This window comes from Leptodactylus fuscus, chromosome 6 (assembly GCF_031893055.1).
Source record: "Leptodactylus fuscus isolate aLepFus1 chromosome 6, aLepFus1.hap2, whole genome shotgun sequence".
NCBI lineage: Eukaryota > Metazoa > Chordata > Amphibia > Anura > Leptodactylidae > Leptodactylus > Leptodactylus fuscus.
The window spans coordinates 183,862,032-183,886,859 of record NC_134270.1 but is presented as its reverse complement, the minus strand read 5'-3'; the positions used below and the strand labels follow the sequence as shown (position 1 = coordinate 183,886,859).

Below are 24,828 nucleotides of genomic sequence, written 5' to 3'. Positions count from 1 at the left end.
TATATACTAGTGGTGTATATACTAGTGGTGTATGTACTAGTGGGGTATGTACTAGTGGTGTATGTACTAGTGGTGTATATACTAGTGGGGTATATACTAGTGGTGTATATACTAGTGGTGTATATACTAGTGGTGTATATACTAGTGGTGTATATACTAGTGGTGTATGTACTAGTGGTGTATGTACTAGTGGTGTATATACTAGTGGGGTATATATTAGTGGTGTATGTACTAGTGGTGTATATACTAGTGGGGTATATACTAGTGGGGTATATACTAGTGGGGTATATATTAGTGGTGTATATACTAGTGGTGTATATACTAGTGGGGTATATATTAGTGGTGTATGTACTAGTGGTGTATGTACTAGTGGGGTATATATTAGTGGTGTATGTACTAGTGGTGTATATACTAGTGGTGTATATACTAGTGGGGTATATATTAGTGGTGTATATACTAGTGGTGTATATACTAGTGGTGTATGTACTAGTGGTGTATATACTAGTGGGGTATATATTAGTGGTGCATATACTAGTGATGTATATATTAGTGGTGTATATACTAGTGGTGTATATACTAGTGGGGTATATATTAGTGGTGTATGTACTAGTGGTGTATGTACTAGTGGTGTATATACTAGTGGGGTATATACTAGTGGTGTATATACTAGTGGTGTATGTACTAGTGGGGTATGTACTAGTGGTGTATGTACTAGTGGTGTATATACTAGTGGGGTATATACTAGTGGTGTATATACTAGTGGTGTATATACTAGTGGTGTATATACTAGTGGTGTATATACTAGTGGTGTATATACTAGTGGTGTATGTACTAGTGGTGTATGTACTAGTGGTGTATATACTAGTGGGGTATATATTAGTGGTGTATGTACTAGTGGTGTATATACTAGTGGGGTATATACTAGTGGGGTATATACTAGTGGGGTATATACTAGTGGGGTATATATTAGTGGTGTATATACTAGTGGTGTATATACTAGTGGGGTATATATTAGTGGTGTATGTACTAGTGGTGTATGTACTAGTGGGGTATATATTAGTGGTGTATGTACTAGTGGTGTATATACTAGTGGTGTATATACTAGTGGGGTATATATTAGTGGTGTATATACTAGTGGTGTATATACTAGTGGTGTATGTACTAGTGGTGTATATACTAGTGGGGTATATATTAGTGGTGCATATACTAGTGATGTATATATTAGTGGTGTATATACTAGTGGTGTATGTACTAGTGGTGTATATACTAGTGGGGTATATATTAGTGGTGTATGTACTAGTGGGGTATATATTAGTGGGGTATATTCTAGTGGTGTATATACTAGTGGTGTATGTACTAGTGGTGTATATACTAGTGGGGTATATATTAGTGGTGTATGTACTAGTGGTGTATATACTAGTGGTGTATATACTAGTGGGGTATATATTAGTGGTGTATGTACTAGTGGTGCATATACTAGTGGTGCATATATTAGTGGTGCATATACTAGTGGTGTATGTACTAGTGGTGTATGTACTAGTGGTGTATATACTAGTGGTGTATGTACTAGTGGGGTATATATTAGTGGTGCATATACTAGTGATGTATATACTAGTGGGGTATATACTAGTGGTGTATGTACTAGTGGTGTATATACTAGTGGTGTATATACTAGTGGTGTATGTACTAGTGGTGTATGTACTAGTGGTGTATATACTAGTGGTGTATGTACTAGTGGTGTATATACTAGTGGTGTATATACTAGTGGTGTATATACTAGTGGGGTATATATTAGTGGTGTATGTACTAGTGGTGTATATACTAGTGGTGTATATACTAGTGGTGTATATACTAGTGGTGTATATACTAGTGGTGTATGTACTAGTGGTGTATGTACTAGTGGTGTATATACTAGTGGTGTATGTACTAGTGGTGTATATACTAGTGGTGTATATACTAGTGGTGTATGTACTAGTGGGGTATATACTAGTGGGGTATGTACTAGTGGTGTATGTACTAGTGGTGTATGTACTAGTGGTGTATGTACTAGTGGTGTATATACTAGTGGTGTATATACTAGTGGTGTATGTACTAGTGGTGTATATACTAGTGGTGTATATACTAGTGGTGTATGTACTAGTGGTGTATATACTAGTGGTGTATGTACTAGTGGTGTATATACTAGTGGTGTATGTACTAGTGGTGTATATACTAGTGGTGTATGTACTAGTGGTGTATATACTAGTGGTGTATATACTAGTGGTGTATATACTAGTGGTGTATGTACTAGTGGTGTATATACTAGTGGTGTATATACTAGTGGTGTATATACTAGTGGTGTATGTACTAGTGGTGTATATACTAGTGGTGTATATACTAGTGGTGTATATACTAGTGGTGTATATACTAGTGGTGAAGTAGTTTAGTTCTTAAAAGAGCTGTTGGTTATAATCTAAACCTAAATCCTCTCTCGCCCTCAGCGCAACGTCTCTCCCTGTCTAACCGCAAACCACAAATAACACAAATATGGCAGCCATTATTCTTATAGATCCGAGGTCACCTGATTTTGGCAGCCAATGACTTTTTCCCATTTTTTTCGATGCCCCCGTTGTCGTATTTCCTGTCCCACCTCCCCTGCACAGTTATTGGTGCAATAAAAGCGCCAGGGAAGGTGGGAGGGGACACAAATTTGTACTACGTTTACCGCGTGGTATTCGATTGGAGTATCTGGAATACCTTAATATCCAATCGAATACCTACTGGATCGCACGGTATTCGCTCACCTCTAATATTGAGTCATTACAAACAATGAGTCGTTGTCACCCAAACGTTAAACCAATAAATGTGGTAAAAAAACTTCTTGCGATGACGCCATTTTGATGAGAGAATGTATAAGCACCACATCCCTGCAGAGGAGGCCAGGAGAACATGGAGTTACTATAAGTTATAAAACCAATCAGTAGAAGCCTCCAGTTTACGGACTCTGAGTCTGCGGAGCGAGGAGGAGCCGAGACTAAGCAAAAGAAAGAAAAACTTGTCTCCACTAAGAAAATCGGAGACAGGTGAGAAAGGAGATATTGAGCATTTCTGATTGCTATAACTTTTATTATTTGCACATTTCTTATTTTTTATTATTGGTGCATATTTTGGATATTTCTGGGTGCGGAGATCCTCCAGCGTCTTCAGGACGAGCGGCCGATGTCAGGACCGCTTAGGAATCCATTTTAGGAATCATCTGACCTCTCACTGGTGTCGCTGGTTTCCTTGGGGAGATTAGGAGGTGATGCCATCTGAGAGCCGGGTCTTGAATCCGTTGGGGGTGTTTCTACAAGCAAATATTTAAACAAAAAAAATCATTACCAACAAAAAACAAGCGATGAAAGACTAGAGCTCAGCCGGGGCAGGACATGTGGGTGTGACTGAGCCGGGGAAGGAACGGGGTCACTTTGTGCCTAAACAGGTTAGATTCTTGAATTTGTCCAAAGTGTCATCTACAAAATGTCAACAGTAATAAGTCTTCTATCAACCTCGTTTCTCTGGATTTGGTTTGGCACTGAGAAAGAAGCTTATGGCAGTGTAAGGGTGTGAACCTAGAGGGCGCTGTAGAATGACCCACAACAGGGTCAAAAAGGACCTGGACCACACCCATACCAGAGAGTGCAGACAGTAGGAGAGGGAGCGCAGACAGCAGGAGAGGGAGCGCAGACAGCAGGAGAGGGAGCGCAGACAGCAGGAGAGGGAGCGCAGACAGCAGGAGAGGGAGCGCAGACAGCAGGAGAGGGAGCGCAGACAGCAGGAGAGGGAGCGCAGACAGCAGGAGAGGGAGCGCAGACAGCAGGAGAGGGAGCGCAGACAGCAGGAGAGGGAGCGCAGACAGCAGGACAGGGAGTGCAGACAGCAGGACAGGGAGTGCAGACAGCAGGACAGGGAGTGCAGACAGCAGGACAGGGAGTGCAGACAGCAGGAGAGGGAGTGCAGACAGCAGGAGAGGGAGTGCAGACAGCAGGAGAGGGAGTGCAGACAGCAGGAGAGGGAGTGCAGACAGCAGGAGAGGGAGCGCAGACAGCAGGAGAGGGAGCGCAGACAGCAGGACAGGGAGTGCAAAATACAGGAGAGGGAGCGCAGACAGCAGGAGAGGGAGCGCAGACAGCAGGACAGGGAGTGCAAAATACAGGAGAGGGAGTGCAGACAGCAGGAGAGGAAGCGCAGACAGCAGGAGAGGGAGTGCAGACAACAGGAGAGGGAGTGCAGACAGCAGGAGAAGGAGCGCAGACAGCAGGAGAGGGAGCGCAGACAGCAGGAGAGGGAGCGCAGACAGCAGGAGAGGGAGCGCAGACAGAAGGAGAGGGAGTGCAGACAGCAGGAGAGGGAATGCAAAATACAGGAGAGGGAGCGCAGACAGCAGGAGAGGGAGCGCAGACAGCAGGAGAGGGAGCGCAGACAGCAGGAGAGGGAATGCAAAATACAGGAGAGGGAGCGCAGACAGCAGGAGAGGGAGCGCAGACAGCAGGAGAGGGAGCGCAGACAGCAGGAGAGGGAGCGCAGACAGCAGGAGAGGGAGCGCAGACAGCAGGAGAGGGAGCGCAGACAGCAGGAGAGGGAGCGCAGACAGCAGGAGAGGGAGCGCAGACAGCAGGAGAGGGAGCGCAGACAGCAGGAGAGGGAGCGCAGACAGCAGGAGAGGGAGCGCAGACAGCAGGAGAGGGAGCGCAGACAGCAGGAGAGGGAGCGTAGACAGCAGGAGAGGGAGTGCAGACAGAAGGAGAAGGAGTGCAGACAGCAGGAGAGGGAGTGAAGACAACAGGAGAGGGAGTGCAGACAGCAGATGAAGGAGCGCAGACAGCAGGAGAGGGAGTGAAGACAGCAGGAGAGGGAGCGCAGACAGCAGGACAGGGAGCGCAGACAGAAGGAGAGGGAGTGCAGACAGAAGGAGAAGGAGTGCAGACAGCAGGAGAGGGAGTGAAGACAACAGGAGAGGGAGTGCAGACAGCAGATGAAGGAGCGCAGACAGCAGGAGAGGGAGTGAAGACAGCAGGAGAGGGAGTGCAGACAGCAGGAGAGGGAGTGCAGATAGCAGGAGAGGGAGTGCAGACAGCAGGAGAGGGAGCGCAGACAGCAGGAGAGGGAGCGCAGACAGCAGGACAGGGAGTGCAGACAGCAGGAGAGGGAGCGCAGACAGCATTACAGGGAGTGCAGACAGCAGGACAGGGAGTGCAGACAGGGAGTGCAGACAGCAGTAGAAGGAGTTCAGACAACAGGACAGGGAGTGCAGACAGCAGGAGAGGGTGTGCAGACAGCAGGAGAAGGAGTGCAGACAGCAGGACAGGGAGCGCAGACAGCAGGAGAGGGAGCGCAGACAGCAGGAGAGGGAGCGCAGACAACAGGAGAGGGAGCGCAGACAACAGGAGAGGGAGCGCAGACAACAGGAGAGGGAGTGCAGACAGCAGGAGAGGGAGTGCAGACAACAGGAGAGGGAGTTCAGACAGCAGGACAGGGAGTGCAAAATACAGGAGAGGTAGTGCAGACAGCAGGAGAGGGAGCGCAGACAGCAGGAGAGGGAGCACAGACAGCAGGAGAAGGAGCGCAGACAGCAGGAGAAGGAGCGCAGACAGCAGGAGAGGGAGTGCAGACAGCAGGAGAGGGAGTGCAGACAGCAGGACAGGGAGTGCAGACAGCAGGACAGGGAGCGCAGACAGCAGGACAGGGAGTGCAGACAGCAGGACAGGGAGCGCAGACAGCAGGACAGGGAGCGCAGACAGCAGGACAGGGAGCGCAGACAGCAGGACAGGGAGCGCAGACAGCAGGACAGGGAGCGCAGACAGCAGGACAGGGAGCGCAGACAGCAGGAGAGGGAGCGCAGACAACAGGAGAGGGAGCGCAGACAGCAGGACAGGGAGTGCAGACAGCAGGAGAAGGAGTGCAGACTGTTAGGAGTATTTAGGTTCTTTACTTTCTATTTTTCTTACCTGGGGGGTTTTTGGCTGCGCAGTGTCTGGGGTGGCATCCTGGCGCTGCGGGGTTGTCCTGTCGTGAGTATTGGTGCACACCTTCTGACTTGCACGTGCACACTGATGGTAGGCAGCTTTATCTCCTGGTTGATTAGTCTGTCCTCCCATTTGCACCTGGGAGGAGTGGTCTCTACTCTGTATTTATACCCATGCCTCCCATGGTTCTGTGCTGAGTGTCGCTTTTACAGAGCTAGGCCTTAGCAGGAGGAGTAGGTGGTTATCTTGGATAGAGGAAGTTCCGTGGTTGGTTTTTGGGAGGTTTGGGTGAACGAGTTGGTTTGTGTGTTTTCCCTTCTGTGTTCACCAATCCTCCCTCTGTGTATAATTGACTGTGTGAGTGAATTGCCTTATCCTTTGATTTCTACTCAGTTTCCCTGTGTTTGTTTCCTAGTGTAAGGTTCCTTCCCATATTGGTTTGGGGAATTCTTTCCTACATGTTTCCTGTGTGCTGCTTGTGTTGTTAGTCAGCGCACACCCTTGTCAGTCCCTGTCAGTAGCAGCTTCACTTGTTCGTTAGGGGTGACCCCCTTTAGTCTCCAGTCCCTAGAGGTCTTATAGGGCATTCCTTCTCCCACTTCCCTCTAGGCCTACGGAATCAGTGAGAGAGGAGCTGTCGGGGTCAGGCTTAGCCTGAGTACAGCCGACCCACACCCGTGAGGCAGGGACCGGGATAGCTAGTGGGAGTAGTGCAGGGCGAGATTCCCTACTGCTACTCCTTAGCCCCGTTGCAGCTACCTGGACAGACATAACACAGACAGCAGGAGAAGGAGTGCAGACAGCAGGAGAAGGAGTGCAGACAGCAGGAGAAGGAGTGCAGACAGCAGGAGAAGGAGTGCAGACAGGGAGTGCAGACAGCAGGAGAAGGAGTGCAGACAGCAGGAGAAGGAGTGCAGACAGCAGGAGAAGGAGTGCAGACAGCAGGAGAAGGAGTGCAGACAGGGAGTGCAGACAGCAGGAGAAGGAGTGCAGACAGCAGGACAGGGAGTGCAGACAGCAGGAGAGGGAGTGCAGACAGCAGGAGAAGGAGTGCAGACAGGGAGTGCAGACAGCAGGAGAAGGAGTGCAGACAGCAGGAGAAGGAGTGCAGACAGCAGGAGAAGGAGTGCAGACAGCAGGAGAAGGAGTGCAGACAGCAGGAGAAGGAGTGCAGACAGGGAGTGCAGACAGCAGGACAGGGAGTGCAGACAGCAGGAGAGGGAGTGCAGACAGCAGGAGAAGGAGTGCAGACAGGGAGTGCAGACAGCAGGAGAAGGAGTGCAGACAGCAGGAGAAGGAGTGCAGACAGCAGGACAGGGAGTGCAGACAGCAGGAGAAGGAGTGCAGACAGGGAGTTCAGACAGCAGGAGAAGGAGTGCAGACAGCAGGACAGGGAGTGCAGACAGCAGGAGAAGGAGTGCAGACAGCAGGAGAAGGAGTGCAGACAGGGAGTGCAGACAGCAGGAGAAGGAGTTCAGACAGCAGGACAGGGAGTGCAGACAGCAGGAGAAGGAGTTCAGACAGCAGGACAGGGAGTGCAGACAGCAGGAGAAGGCTGTTAGTGACCTGCAGGAGCTGGTGGACCGGACCAGTTAGAAACAGACAGGAGGTCTGTCCCAAGAAGGCTGGATTCCAGAAAGGACTTGGTTAAAGCTTAGTGTGCGCTAGACTGGTGAGATGAAGCCTCAGAGAAGTCTCTTGTCCACAGTAGATTAGACAGGGTTCAAGACGTGAGGTATTGCTCTGTGTGGGCTGTTTGTTATTCTGTTCCTGTTTATAAGCTGAAAATCCACTTGCTTTGGTTCACATCACCTGATCTGCTGTTTATCTGACCCCCAATTGTCACAGCAGCTACAAACAAAAGCCACAACATCCGTATACCAAGGGGCTATAATAAGGCAGAGACAACAAGGCTGTGGTAACCTGTCCTGTAAGGGGCTGTTCACACGGCGTAACGCGGCGCTCAATTTTTGCTTATTTTGGCACGGAGCACCGCGTTACGCTAGCATATATGCCGCATTTGCGGCACGCAATTTACGGAGCCAAAATAAGCACAAAATGAGCGCCACGTTACGCCGTGTGAACGACCCCTAAGAGTAAGAGATCAGGAGATCGGCCCCCTAGGGTAACTACTGGCCCTCTCACCAGGTGGTCACAGTGGTTGGGGGTATTACCATTACCCTCCCTGTACAGGCATAGAGTAGTGGGATTATAGTCACTGTATAGGTTTTTATTACTGGGGTATTTATATTTCTCAATGATTCTTCTGTATACGGCATGTGTTGTCGCCTCATATACAGGTCGGGGGGTCGGGTTTTCATTGAATTAGTAAGTTTTCGTGGTCTCATACTCACGTGGGGGGGGACAGTTTGCACCCGCCCGGGCCGCTGCGTCAATGATGCTTGTTACTCCCTTAAAGATCTCTCCTAATATTTGGGGGGTGTTGTTGTCTTTTGGGTCCATCTCTGGGATTTCTTGTTTGTTCCTAAATAGACACAGTTGAATCAATGGTTAGAACTGATGGAGAATACAGAACATTGTCGGGGCTCATTGTCTATTATTATGTATTATTGTATGTTCATCGCTGTTATATTTTGCTCTATATTACTTTGAATCCGAGTTCTGATAAGTGATTATAGTGTCTAGTGCTGGACAGAGAGGGCCCCACAGAAAAAAGTCAAAATGGCCCCCTCCATTATCATGGCATGGCATGTTTGCCCGCCAATGACAGAAGGGCCTGATGCTTGTTTACCCCTTTTCCCTCTTTCCAAGACCATCGAGACAATTTCTCGCCCCCTGGTTTGCTAACAATACGGTTTCTGTACAAGTCTTCCTGGCAAGTAGAAAGGAGATGTGACCAACTAGGACTGGAGCCCGCTCTCCAAGGGTCGTCTCTGGTCAGTAGGACGGGCTAGTGCAGGCGTGTCAAACTCATTTTCATCAAATGTCACATTGGCCTTATGGTCGTCTACAAAGGGCCCTTTTTAATTCTGCGACTGTATATATGGTATGTAACTCTGCCAGATAGGTGTAGTCACATTTATAGCCTATTGAAGGCAACTATAAGGCGGATGATAACATACTGTTAGTACATATACATAATAGTGTCCTAATTCTCTCCCCCGTAGGTTACAGCGTCCTATTTGTACCCCCAGATAGATAATAGATAACGATGTGTATTTAGAAGACCCAACACATATTATGGTCCAATTTCTTTTTTGCCCCCCACACAATATATAATTCCCACACAGTATATGATCCCCAACATGCAAAGCCACTGCTTACTGCAATAATACAATAAGTAGCAACCTATTAAAAAAGACTACAGCCCCCAGTCCATGCCAAGAGTTACATTGGGTATTATACTCCAGAGCTGCGCTCACTATACTGCTGGTGCAGTCACTGTGTACATACATTACATTACTTATCCTGTATTATACTCCAGAGCTGCGCTCACTATACTGCTGGTGCAGTCACTGTGTACATACATTACCTTACTTATCCTGTATTATACTCCAGAGCTGCGCTCACTATTCTGCTGGTACAGTCACTGTGTACATACATTACATTACTTATCCTGTATTATACTCCAGAGCTGCGCTCACTATTCTGCTGGTGCAGTCACTGTGTACATACATTACTTATCCTGTATTATACTCCAGAGCTGCGCTCACTATTCTGCTGGTGCAGTCACTGTGTACATACATTACTTATCCTGTATTATACTCCAGAGCTGCGCTCACTATTCTGCTGGTGCAGTCACTGTGTACATACATTACTTATCCTGTATTATACTCCAGAGCTGCGCTCACTATTCTGCTGGTGCAGTCACTGTGTACATACATTACATTACTTATCCTGTATTATACTCCAGAGCTGCGCTCACTATTCTGCTGGTACAGTCACTGTGTACATACATTACATTACTTATCCTGTATTATACTCCAGAGCTGCGATCACTATTCTGCCGGTACAGTCACTGTGTACATGCATAACATTACTTATCCTGTATTATACTCCAGAGCTGCGCTCACTATTCTGCCGGTGCAGTCACTGTGTACATACATTACATTACTTATCCTGTATTATACTCCAGAGCTGCGCTCACTATTCTGCTGGTGCAGTCACTGTGTACATGCATAACATTACTTATCCTGTATTATACTCCAGAGCTGCGCTCACTATTCTGCTGGTGCAGTCACTGTGTACATACATTACATTACTTATCCTGTATTACACTCCAGAGCTGCGCTCACTATTCTGCTGGTACAGTCACTGTGTACATACATTACATTACTTATCCTGTATTATACTCCAGAGCTGCGCTCACTATTCTGCTGGTGCAGTCACTGTGTACATACATTACATTAATTATCCTGTATTATACTCCAGAGCTGCGCTCACTATTCTGCTGGTACAGTCACTGTGTACATACATTACATTACTTATCCTGTATTATACTCCAGAGCTGCGCTCACTATACTGCTGGTGCAGTCACTGTGTACATACATTACATTACTTATCCTGTATTATACTCCAGAGCTGCGCTCACTATGCTGCTGGTGCAGTCACTGTGTACATACATTACATTACTTATCCTGTATTATACTCCAGAGCTGCCCTCACTATTCTGCTGGTGTAGTCACTGTGTACATACATTACATTACTTATCCTGTATTATACTCCAGAGCTGCCCTCACTATTCTGCTGGTACAGTCACTGTGTACATACATTACATTACTTATCCTGTATTATACTCCAGAGCTGCGCTCACTATTCTGCTGGTACAGTCACTGTGTACATACATTACATTACTTATCCTGTATTATACCCCAGAGCTGTGCTCACTATTCTGCTGGTACAGTCACTGTGTACATACATTACATTACTTATCCTGTATTATACTCCAGAGCTGCCCTCACTATTCTGCTGGTGTAGTCACTGTGTACATACATTACATTACTTATCCTGTATTATACTCCAGAGCTGCCCTCACTATTCTGCTGGTGCAGTCACTGTGTACATACATTACATTACTTATCCTGTATTATACTCCAGAGCTGCGCTCACTATTCTGCTGGTACAGTCACTGTGTACATACATTACATTACTTATCCTGTATTATACTCCAGAGCTGCGCTCACTATTCTGCTGGTACAGTCACTGTGTACATACATTACATTACTTATCCGGTATTATACCCCAGAGCTGCCCTCACTATTCTGCTGGTGTAGTCACTGTGTACATACATTACATTACTTATCCTGTATTATACTCCAGAGCTGCCCTCACTATTCTGCTGGTACAGTCACTGTGTACATACATTACATTACTTATCCTGTATTATACTCCAGAGCTGCCCTCACTATTCTGCTGGTGCAGTCACTGTGTACATACATTACATTTCTTATCCTGTATTATACTCCAGAGCTGCGCTCACTATTCTGCTGGTACAGTCACTGTGTACATACATTACATTTCTTATCCTGTATTATACCCCAGAGCTGCGCTCACTATTCTGCTGATTACATATTACACATCTATATAACTTCATTTGCTTTCTGACATTCCCATACTACAAACCAATGACAGAATGCAGTAAGAATGGTCTCTACCTGTCAGCTCTTCTCTGCTCTGTGTCCAGGTTCTTGTGATCTCACATCTAGAGATTACTGGGTTATTTATATGTTGATAATTGAAAGTGATTCCAATTAAGAGACTTGATCTCTTTGATCTCTATCAGGTGATTTCTGGTGAATGTGAGTAATACGTCTGTTTATGACTTCCGGATCGTTTACAATAATTCGCTAGTTTTCTGCCAGCTCCATCTCTTATTGTCATCTGTCACTGATCTGATTATACAGCAGTAATGGCAGCACACAGGACAGAATATAGCAGTATGGAGAAGGACACAGGATACTATACACCAGTAATGAGCAGCACACAGGACAGTATACAGCAGTAATGAGCAGCACACAGGACAGTATACAGCAGTAATTAGCAGCACACAGGAAAGTATACAGCAGTAATGAGCAGGACACAGGACAGTATACAGCAGTAGAGAGCAGCACACAGGACATTATACAGCAGTAATGAGCAGGACACAGGACAGTATACAGCAGTAATGAGCAGCACACAGGACAATATACAACAGTAATGAGCAGCACACAGGACATTATACAGCAGTACTGAGCAGCACACAGGACAGTATACAGCAGTAATGAGCAGCACACAGGACATTATACAGCAGTAATGAGCAGCACACAGGACAATATACAACAGTAATGAGCAGCACACAGGACATTATATAGCAGTAATGAGCAGCACACAGGACAGTATACAGCAGTAATGAGCAGCACACAGGACAGAATACAGCAGTAATGAGCAGCAGACAGGACAGTATACAGCAGTAATGAGCAGCACACAGGACACTATACAGCAGTAATGAGCAGCACACAGGACATTATACAGCAGTAATGAGCAGCACACAGGATAGTATACAGCAGTAATGAGCAGCACACAGGACAATATACAACAGTAATGAGCAGCACACAGGACATTATACAGCAGTAATGAGCAGCACACAGGACATTATACAGCAGTAATGAGCAGCACACAGGACAGTATACAGCAGTAATGAGCAGCACACAGGACAGAATACAGCAGTAGGGAGCAGGACACAGGATACTATACACAAGTAATGAGCAGCACACAGGACAGTATACAGCAGTACTGAGCAGCACACAGGACATTATACAGCAGTACTGAGCAGCACACAGGACATTATACAGCAGTACTGAGCAGCACACAGGACATTATACAGCAGTACTGAGCAGCACACAGGACAGTATACAGCAGTAATGAGCAGCACACAGAACAGTATACAGCAGTAATGAGCAGCACACAGGACAGTATACAGCAGTAATGAGCAGCACACAGGACAGTATACAGCAGTAATGAGCAGCACACAGGACACTATACAGCAGTAATGAGCAGCACACAGGACATTATACAGCAGTAATGAGCAGCACACAGGATAGTATACAGCAGTAATGAGCAGCACACAGGACAGTATACAGCAGTAATGAGCAGCACACAGGACAATATACAACAGTAATGAGCAGCACACAGGACATTATACAGCAGTAATGAGCAGCACACAGGACAGTATACAGCAGTAATGAGCAGCACACAGGACAGAATACAGCAGTAGGGAGCAGGACACAGGACAATATACAACAGTAATGAGCAGCACACAGGACATTATACAGCAGTAATGAGCAGCACACAGGATAGTATACAGCAGTAATGAGCAGCACACAGGATAGTATACAGCAGTAATGAGCAGCACACAGGACATTATACAGCAGTAATGAGCAGCACACAGGACATTATACAGCAGTAATGAGCAGCACACAGGACAGTATACAGCAGTAATGAGCAGCACTCAGGACATTATACAGCAGTACTGAGCAGCACACAGGACATTATACAGCAGTACTGAGCAGCACACAGGACAGTATACAGCAGTAATGAGCAGCACACAGGACAGTATACAGCAGTAATGAGCAGCACACAGGACAGTATACAGCAGTAATGAGCAGCACACAGGACACTATACAGCAGTAATGAGCAGCACACAGGACATTATACAGCAGTAATGAGCAGCACACAGGATAGTATACAGCAGTAATGAGCAGCACACAGGACATTATACAGCAGTACTGAGCAGCACACAGGACATTATACAGCAGTACTGAGCAGCACACAGGACAGTATACGGCAGTAATGAGCAGCACACAGGACATTATACGGCAATAATGAGCAGCACACAGGACAGTATACAGCAGTAATGAGCAGCACACAGGACAGTATACAGCAGTACTGAGCAGCACACAGGACATTATACAGCAGTACTGAGCAGCACACAGGACAGTATACAGCAGTAATGAGCAGCACACAGGACATTATACAGCAGTAATGAGCAGCACACAGGACGATATACAGCAGTAATGAGCAGCACACAGGACGATATACAGCAGTAATGAGCAGCACACAGGACAGTATACAGCAGTAATGAGCAGGACACAGGATAGTACACAGCAGTAATGAGCAGCACACAGGACAGTATACAGCAGTACTGAGCAGAACACAGGACAATATACAGCAGTACTGAGCAGCACACAGGACAGTATACAGCAGTAATGAGCAGCACACAGGGCATTATACAGCAGTAATGAGCAGCACACAGGACATTATACAGCAGTAATGAGCAGCACACAGGACGATATACAGCAGTAATGAGCAGCACACAGGACAGTATACAGCAGTAATGAGCAGGACACAGGATAGTGTCCAGATCCTATAGGGTTATATCCAGGTGACATTATAGCGCTGCTCACTTATTGGGGTTTTCAGTGTAACATTCAGGTGTGAGATGAGACATAAATGTGCAGGTCACGGCCTTATCTGCAGAGGTGATGGGGGGGGGGGGTATTTGGGGTCCAATAATTTAGCTGTTTCTTATCTTAGACCTTCTTATTCTGTCTCTGTCCATAACTCTCAATAACAACACTTAGCAATGAAAGTGAAGGTAGAGAATGGGATTTCCCGCACCGGCTCAGATATCAGGATTTCCTAAGAAATACTCGGGCGACGGCCAAGCCTTGTTACACCATAAGGGATTATATACCTGAAGCCACAAGCCTATGTGTCATGGACGCTGCTGACTGTTTTCTCTCCTTCTTTGTTCTTCCCATCAAACCCCCTTCATTTGTGTCCCGGGGATGTAGGATTGTAACCTCGTTCATTTATGTAGTAACATTCCTGTAAATCTTACTAAAAATAACAAAAACAAGTGATAACTATACTAAATAGAGATGTCAGTCACCAGACCTTGTGTGCCTTTATTCAGTGGGCAAAGCATCTGTAGGACCTGACCTTCCAATCTCAGCTGTAACCCTTTATGTAACTTATCTCTGGGGGAAGTCGCCTTCTTATTGCCCCTACATTACGGATCGTCACTCGCTGTAATGAGAACGTTGCATCTCCTTGTGCGTTATTAGTTTAATACGATTGTGTTTGTCTATAATTATGACTAGAGATGAGCGAACATTAAAATGTTCGAGGTTCGAAATTCGATTCGAACAGCCGCTCACTGTCTGAGTGTTCGAACGGGTTTCGAACCCCATTATAGTCTATGGGGAACATATACTCGTTAAGGGGGAAACCCAAATCCGTGTCTGGAGGGTCACCAAGTCCACTATGACACCCCAGGAAATGATACCAACACCCTGGAATGACACTGGGCCAGCAGGGGGCGCATGTCTGGGGGCATCTAACACACCAAAGACCCTCTATTACCCCAACATCACAGCCTAACAACTACACACTTTACACACTCACTACAACCTCTATCAAAGTGGGAAAATACCTGGAAACCTTCTTTACTCCCCAAATGGATGGACACAAACCCCAATGTAAGCTCAACAAACAGTAACAAGCCCCCCTTTATATCATGTTCCCCATGACAACCACGGATGGAATATATAATGGGAAATCCAAAAGCCCTCACCCTTAACTGTCATTTTGAGTGTGTGTGTGTGTGTGTGTGTGTGTGTGTGTGTGTGTGTGATGTGGTAAGATCTTCCAAAATTCACTTTTCTAGCCCTTAACATGAGCCCTTCCAAACAAAGTTACAGGACCTTAAGCTGAGCTACCGGCAGAGATTGAGGCCCTTGGCATGAGTAGAGCCTTGCACCAGCAGTGTTTTTGGCCCTTAGGGTGAGTTGAGCCTTGCACCAGTGTGTGTCCCGTAACATCAGGCGGGCCCTAAGTTCTGCGCTTTGCACAAAAGTTCCACTTGACCACCGACGCGTGGACAAGTGAATGCGGCCAGGGACGCTACATCTCAATCACGGCACACTGGCTGAATGTAGTTGAGGCTGGGACCGGGTCGCAAACTGCGGCAGCCTGCCTTGTCTCCCCGCCCAATATTCCTGGCAGGAGTACTGAAACACCACCCTTCTCCTCCTCCGCCCTTGAATCGACCCCAACTACTGGCGTGGGGAGACGTCAGCAGGCGGTGCTGAAGCTCATCAGCTTGGGGGACAGACAGCACACTGCCTCCGAGGTCAGGGATGCCACCTGGTAGTGGCTCTGGAGCTTTCCAGCCTCCAACACGTTCCATGCTTGGCCCACGTCTAACTTAGTGGTGCAACGTTTTTTGAAAACATACCCAAATGTAACGAAGCTACTGGTGAAAACGCGGCGCTTGTGCGCCCACTTTTGCAAGTGTACAGGAGCCGCTGCTAGCCTCAAAACACTCCAGCAAGGCCTACATCTGCCCAAACATAGGCTGTTGTCCGTCATTCACACACGCTGAAACCCTACATACCATATCTTGACCAGAGTGTGTGAGCTGCACAGACCTTTGATGGAGTTCCATCTACAAAACCCTCAAAGTTAGCTCCCTCAGTTTCTGCACCATGAGTTTCCAGGGGTGGCAGAGTTATGGCTAGAGGCAGAGGCATGGACTGGGGTGATGTCTAGGGGCAAAAGCAGTGTGGATGTGGAGGCAAGCTAAGCAGGGAAAAAAGGTGGCTAGAGGCAAAGGGATGTCCAGAGGCAGTAAGGGCAAAGATGTAAAACTCTCCCCTGTTTCAAGAAATTTCCCTAGGTATGGGACACGTTAATGGCACCCCCTGGGCAAACTACCGTGGTGGCCTGACTTGTCTCCCCACACAACATTCCTGGGAGGAGGGCTTAAACACCACCCTCCTTCTCCTCCGCCATTAAGTGGACCCCAGCTACGAGCTGGAAACGCTGCAACACTGGTGTGGGGAGACGTCAGCAGGCCGTGCTGAAGCTCATCAGACAGGGGGACAGACAGCACACTGCCTACAAAGTGAGTCATGCCATCCTCGATGACACGGCAATGTGGTTTTGGCCACTGCACCTGGGCCCAGGCATGTTGTCATGTGTGATAATGGCCGTAACCCGGGATCAGCTCTGTAGCTTGGCAGCCCGCAAAATGTTCCATGCCTGGGTCACGTTTTTAACTCATTGCTGCTAATCTTTTTAAAAAAGTACCCCAATGTTCCTGAGCTACTGGTGAAAGTGCGGCGCTTGTGCGGATAGTTTTGAAAGTCTATAGTTGCCGCCGCTAGCCTCTATGCACTCCTACAACGCCGGTATCTGCCCGAACAATGGCTGTTGTGCGACGTCTCCACACTGCTGGCACTAAACATATCATGTGTTGAGCAGAGTGTGTGAGCAGCACAGACCTTTGATGTAGTTCCAACTGCAAAACCCTAGGATTCGTCAAAGTCAGCTCCCTCAGTTGCTCAACCATGAGTGGCCATGGGTGGCAGACTTATGTGAAATCCCATCCCATCCATTGCAGTGGACACGAAACATTAGCATGCGCTCATCACAACTCCGGATATGGCAGCTGCGTTAAGCAAGGTGCAGGGTACAACACAGACCAGGCCCGAGCACCAGGAACAGGTGTTAGAAATACTGCAGCATCCGCCATTTCCTTCCAATTTTGTGGTTGTGGACCCGCCACTGATGTTTCTGGACCTCAGTGGGGATGATGAGACACAGTTGCCATCAGGGCAAGCTGTGGTCATGTGCGGTTTGCAGTAAGGGGACAGTGCGCAATTGGAAGAGGAGTTGGTGGATGACGAGGCCACCGACCCCACATGGACAGGGGTGATGTCTAGGGGCTAAAGCAGTGTAGATGTGGAGAGAAGCTAAATCAACAAAAAACCTGGGTAGAAGCAAAGACATAAACTGGGGTGATGTTTAGGGGCGAAAGCAGTGTAGATGTAGAGGGAAGCTAATTCAACAAAAAAACAGGGTAGAAGCAAAGGCATAAACTGGGGTGATATTTAGGAGCGAAAGCAGTGTAGATGTCGAGGGAAGCTAAGCAGCAAAAACAGTGGGTAGAAGCAAAGGCATGCAAAACTCTACCCTGTTGGAAGACTTATTCCTAGGTCTGGGACATGTTAATGGCCCCCCTGGACAAATTACTGCCACTCAGGGGCCTAGTGTCACCAGGAAGGACAAGTATAGTTGCATGTTGTGGGAATACCTGGCCGACCCCAGCTCTGTCCTCTCCGATCCCTTTGTGCTCTACAGCCTACACTTATTTTCTCATCTTTTTTTCTGCACTGCACATCTCTTGCCTACTTCCTTTGGGATCTTAGAAGTGGTGGTCCACTTCAAGAAATGGTAACTTCAGTGCTGGAGTTGTCAATAGACAGTGTAACGGGATTAGCTGAGAGATCGCTGTCTTAACCACTTTTTGGCACAAAATTAACTTCCAAAGCCAAATATGGTGCAAGTATATGATGCAAGGACACCTACACACCTATCTCTGACACATTGGGGAGTTCACCCTCATGCACCCTTTTGGCCTGCACCATCATGCGCCTCTTCCCAGCCACTCCACATCTCCCAAGCTTTTCATTGCAGGCAGAAGTACAACACAACCCACCCCCATGCCCAAGCCTGTAACAGCCTCATCGATAAACTGCTGGCCCTGGAGATGTTGGTGTTTGTTTATGCTTCTGGAGACCCAGGCCTTCCGTCAGCAGATGGCAGCTGGGGCACCTCCCTATGCTGGGCCTAGCCGTTACTACTTCTCTTGGTGTGCTGTCCCTGCCTTGCACCTGCATGTGTCCCATAACATCAGTCGGGCCCAGAGCTCTGCGCTTTGCTGCAAGGTCCACTTGACCACCGACACATGGACAAGCGCCTGTGGTCAGGGATGCTGCAGTGCTTATCTTTAATGACAGGCAGGGTGAATGTAGTGGAGTCTGGGCCCGGGGTGCAAACTGGGGTGGCCTATCTCCTCTCCCAGCCCAAAATTCATGGCAGGAGTAGACTGAAACCCTACTACGCTGCAACCTCCACCCCAGCTACTAGCGGAAAACACTGTAACACTGGCATGGGGAGATGTCAGCAGGACGTGCTGAAACTGATCAGCTTGGGGGATAGACAGCACAGTGCCTCCGAGGTCAGGGATGCCATCCTGGCTGAGATGGCATTTTTTTTTCCCTGCTACACCTGGGGCCTGGCATTTTTGCGCCTGTGATAATGGCTGGAACCTGGTAGCAGATCTGGAGCTTGCCAGACTCAAACACGGTCCACGTTTTCAACTTGTTGGTGCCATGTTTCTTTGAAACCTACACCATTGTGCCTGATATACAGGTCAAAGTGGGGCCATTTTCGTAAGTGAAAACTAGCCTCTGCTAGGCAGAAAACATTCAGAGCACACTCCTCTCATCTTCGCACCGTTGGCTGGCGGAGGAAGACGAGGGGGTTGGAGTGGCATCTGATGTCCCTATCCCACATGAGGCTAGAGGGTGCACTTCAGTGCATCCCATTGCTTCACCACAAATGGTGTGAAGGGGAGTGGAAAATGGAGGAAATGGAGAGTGACCCTTACAGTTGGGGCCAGCAAAGGCATGCCAAGTAACACACTGGCACACATGGCTGACTTCATCTTGGGTTGCTTTTCAACACATATTTCACATCATGAAGAACAAATAATACTGGATTTTTACAAGCCTCGAACCCCGGTCTAGGTCTAATGTCTGTTCCTTTCTTATATTAGGGGAGAGGAACAAAAAATTACTTCAGTGATACATTTAGCGTACATAGACTAACTATTAATGTGTATCCCACTTAGTGTTGTTAGGGTTACACACCGTCACAACCTGGCTAAAGCTTCTATAGCTGTTAATAAAGTCAACAAAGTTGCAGACAGATTAGATTTAGAACATGTTGTCTTCATTGTCAAAATCCTCTATATAGGTATTGGGTTTTTCGGGCCGAGCTGTCTGGGAACGAGCTGGTGCAGCACTGACAACCTGGGTGAATATGGAAAGAGCCTGAGATGTAGGGTGAATGTATCCCCAAATTATTTGGGGAATTTCCACTCAGACACTGGCACTATATGGCAGTAGCAAGAATTGAGGGTATATGTAACCCCAATATATTCTTTGAATTCCCAGTCAGACAATGGCACTGTATACCAGTAGCAACAATAGTGGGTGTATATAGCCCCAATTCTATTGCTAGGGGACTTGCAGGGTATTTCTGGGGTGAAGGTGGGGGGGCACACCGTTGGAACGTGGATCGGGGGTATATATAGGGTATACAGGAATACACTGTCAGTGTATTCCATTCAGGATCCGGGGAAAGCTGGGTTGCGGCGATTGAGCCCGTCAGTGCCACGTTACACTGACAAGCTTCTCCCTGGAATTTAGCTCTTACAAGAGCTGTTGGTTGTCTTCTCCTTCCTATCCTAGCCTGTCCCTGCCTACCCAGAATCTAAGCCCTAGCTAGCTGGACGGAAACCTCCGTCCTCGGTGAATTGCAAGCTCAGAATGACGCGAACCTGGGCGGCGCTGTTCTTTTAAATCAGAGGTCACATGTTTTCAGCAGCCAATGGGTTTTCCCTACTTTTTTCAACGTCACCGGTGTCGTAGTTCCTGTCCCACCTCCCCTGCGCTGTTATTGGAGCAAAAAAGGCGCCAGGGAAGGTGGGAGGGGAATCGAGTAATGGCGCACTTTACCACGCGGTGTTCGATTCGATTCGAACATGGCGAACAGCCTAATATCCGATCGAGAATGTGTTCGATAGAACACTGTTCGCTCATCTCTACTAGGAACCCATCTATATAACATAGTGTAGAATACTCTTAGGGCTCCTAGGAACCTATCTATAAAACATAGTGTAGAATACTCTTAGGACTCCTAGGAACCTATCTATAATACATAGTGTAGAATACTCTTAGGACTCCTAGGAACCTATCTATAAAACATAGCGTAGAATACTCTTAGGGCTCCTAGGAACCTATCTATAAAACATAGTGTAGAATACTCTTAGGGCTCCTAGGAACCTATCTATAAAACATAGTGTAGAATACTCTTAGGGCTTCTAGGAACCTATCTATAAAACATAGTGTAGAATACTCTTAGGGCTCCTAGGAATCTATCTATAAAACATAGTGTAGAATACTCTTAGTACTCCTAGGAATCTATCTATAATACATAGTGTAGAATACTCTTAGTGCTCCTAGGAACCTATCTATAAAACATAGTGTAGAATACTCTTAGGGCTCCTAGGAACCTATCTATAAAACATAGTGTAGAATACTCTTAGGACTCCTAGGAACCTATCTATAAAACATAGTGTAGAACAATCTTAGAGCTCCTAGGAACCTATCTATAATACATAGTGTAGAATACTCTTAGGACTCCTAGGAACCTCTCTATAAAACATAGTGTAGAATACTCTTAGTGCTCCTAGGAATCTATCTATAATACATAGTGTAGAATACTCTTAGTGCTCCTAGGAAGCTATCTATAATACATAGTGTAGAATACTCTTAGGACTCCTAGGAATCTATCTATAAAACATAGTGTAGAATACTCTTAGTACTCCTAGGAATCTATCTATAATACATAGTGTAGAATACTCTTAGTGCTCCTAGGAAGCTATCTATAATACATAGTGTAGAATACTCTTAGGGCTCCTAGGAATCTATCTATAAAACATAGTGTAGAATACTCTTAGGGCTCCTAGGAATCTATCTATAAAACATAGTGTAGAATACTCTTAGTACTCCTAGGAATCTATCTATAATACATAGTGTAGAATACTCTTAGGACTCCTAGGAACCTCTCTATAAAACATAGTGTAGAATACTCTTAGTGCTCCTAGGAATCTATCTATAATACATAGTGTAGAATACTCTTAGTGCTCCTAGGAACCTATCTATAAAACATAGTGTAGAATACTCTTAGGGCTCCTAGGAATCTATCTATAAAACATAGTGTAGAATACTCTTAGTACTCCTAGGAATCTATCTATAATACATAGTGTAGAATACTCTTAGTGCTCCTAGGAACCTATCTATAAAACATAGTGTAGAACACTCTTAGGACTCCTAGGAATCTATCTATAAAACATAGTGTAGAATACTCTTAGTACTCCTAGGAATCTATCTATAATACATAGTGTAGAATACTCTTAGTGCTCCTAGGAACCTATCTATAAAACATAGTGTAGAACACTCTTAGGGCTCCTAGGAACCTATCTATAATACATAGTGTAGAATACTCTTAGTGCTCCTAGGAACCTATCTATAAAACATAGTGTAGAATACTCTTAGGACTCCTGGCAATATGTCTGTGTGATTTCTAGCTCTCTAAAGCAAACACAGCTGAAGTTATGTCAAAGTGACAGTGACATGTATGTCTATGGAAAATGGTTGGTAAGAGGATACCAATGCAGAATTTAACCCTTAATTGTGCTGACACTCACTTTTACATATTTTAACATTTAATATGCTTGACTATGGTTTTCTAGACACAAACAGTGGCTATATTGCAAAAAATAATGTTTTTCTAGAAAGAAATAAGCAGCAGGCTTTATGTTTTTGAGGGAACCAGGCCAGGCCTCCACCCTCTTCCTGTGATGCCACCCTGACCCGGGTCTTATCTTATTAATGGAATCATCATCGGATTCAGTAATGTCATCATCTTCCCCACATTTTTCTGACTTCTCATTTTAATTCCTCCATGCCCTCCCAATTCCTAACAGATTCCCCCCTAGTGCCCCTACCAGCACTACTACCAATATCACACCCCTGACACTTCTACCTCTGCCTCCCCTAAGCAACACTGGCAGTTCTTATCCAACTCATCAAGAATATGAAGAAGAGGAAGTCTTTGGCTTTGAGGAATGTCTTTTACAGAACAGAGGGATCACTATTACATGTTAGTTCATATGTGATCATGATCATCACCTACGTGTTTATGTTTATATGATCGCGATCTAATGGAGAAGGTACTGGGCAGGTAAGTAAATATACCAATGTAGAACAGAGAATAGCAAAGAAATAGATAAGTGCACATGGATCTGTAAGCTGGAGACTCCTAGAAATACGATTCGTCTAAATCATAGCAGTCTATATGTCAATGTCTATGAATAAGCCTAACACATGTGGAATCCATCACGGTGATAGCGTATCGTCATTTTGCTCAGAGCTGGTCGGTGTAAACTAGCTGCTATGAAGACTGCCATAGACTGCACACAGTAAGTAGAGGAGACTCTGCTAGTTGAAGTAAAATAGCTGCTATGAAGTCTGCCATAGACTGCAAACTGTAAGTAGAGGAGACTCTGCTGGATGTAGCAAACTAGATGCTATGAAGTCTGCCATAGACTGCACACAGTAATAGAGGATACTCTGCTGAATGTAGTAAACTAGCTGCTATGAAGACTGCCACAGACTGTACACAGTAAGTAGAGGAGACTCTTCTGAATGTAGTAAACTAGCTGCTATGAAGACTGCTATAGACTGCACACAGTAAGTAGAGGAGACTCTTCTCGATGTAGTAAACTAGCTGCTATGTAGTCTGCCATAGACTACACACAGTAAGTAGAGGAAACTCTGCTGAATGTAGTAAACTAGCTGCTATGAAGTCTGCCATAGACTGCACACAGTAAGTAGAGGAGACTCTGCTAGTTGAAGTAAAATAGCTGCTATGAAGTCTGCCATAGACTGCAAACTGTAAGTAGAGGAGACTCTGCTGGATGTAGCAAACTAGATGCTATGAAGTCTGCCATAGACTGCACACAGTAAATAGAGGATACTCTGCTGAATGCAGTAAACTAGCTGCTATGAAGACTGCCACAGACTGTACACAGTAAGTAGAGGAGACTCTTCTGAATGTAGTAAACTAGCTGCTATGAAGACTGCTATAGACTGCACACAGTAAGTAGAGGAGACTCTTCTCGATGTAGTAAACTAGCTGCTATGTAGTCTGCCATAGACTACACACAGTAAGTAGAGGAAACTCTGCTGAATGTAGTAAACTAGCTGCTATGAAGTCTGCCATAGACTGCACACAGTAAGTAGAGGAGACCCTTCTGGATGTAGTAAACTAGCTGCTATGTAGTCTGCCATAGACTGTGCACAGTAAGTAGAGGATACTCTGCTGAATGTAGTAAACTAGCTGATATGAATACTGCCACAGACTGCACACAGTAAGTAGAGGAGACTCTTCTGGATGTAGTAAACTAGCTGCTATGTAGTCTGCCATAGACTGCACACAGTAAGTAGGGGAGACTCTGCTGAATGTAGTAAACTAGCTGCCTTGTAGTCTGCATAGACTGTGCACAGTAAGTAGGGGAGACTCTGCTGAATGTAGTAAACTAGCTGCTATGAAGTCTGCCATAGACTGTGCACAGTAAGTAGAGGATACTCTGCTGAATGTAGTAAACTAGCTGATATGAATACTGCCACAGACTGCACACAGTAAGTAGAGGAGACTCTTCTGGATGTAGTAAACTAGCTGCTATGTAGTCTGCCATAGACTGTACACAGTAAGTAGGGGAGACTCTGATGAATGTAGTAAACTAGCTGCTATGAAGTCTGCCATAGACTGTGCACAGTAAGTAGAGGAGACTCTTCTGGATGAAGTAAACTAGCTGCTATGTAGTCTGCCATAGACTGCACACAGTAAGTAGGGGAGACTCTGCTGAATGTAGTAAACTAGCTGCCATGTAGTCTGCCATAGACTGTGCACAGTAAGTAGAGGAGACCCTTCTGGATGTAGTAAACTAGCTGCTATGTAGTCTGCCATAGACTGTGCACAGTAAGTAGAGGATACTCTGCTGAATGTAGTAAATTAGCTGATATGAATACTGCCACAGACTGCACACAGTAAGTAGAGGAGACTCTTCTGGATGTAGTAAACTAGCTGCTATGTAGTCTGCCATAGACTGTACACAGTAAGTAGAGGAGACTCTGCTGGTTGTAGT

General features: G+C 46.1%; 2 protein-coding genes across 2 annotated transcripts in view; both read right to left on the bottom strand.

Annotated features, from left to right (window-relative positions):
- Nucleotides 1-11,621, bottom strand: part of LOC142209217 (guanylate-binding protein 1-like) — a 77,178-nt gene extending 65,557 nt beyond the window's left edge. Inside the window, exon 1 of the mRNA XM_075278146.1 lies at nucleotides 11,600-11,621. The gene's annotated coding sequence lies outside the window, so the exon portion shown is untranslated. The remainder of the gene's footprint in view (nucleotides 1-11,599) is intronic.
- The window catches only part of LOC142209061 (uncharacterized), a 385,129-nt gene that overhangs the window by 232,956 nt on the left and 127,345 nt on the right, over nucleotides 1-24,828 (bottom strand). The window lies entirely within an intron of this gene.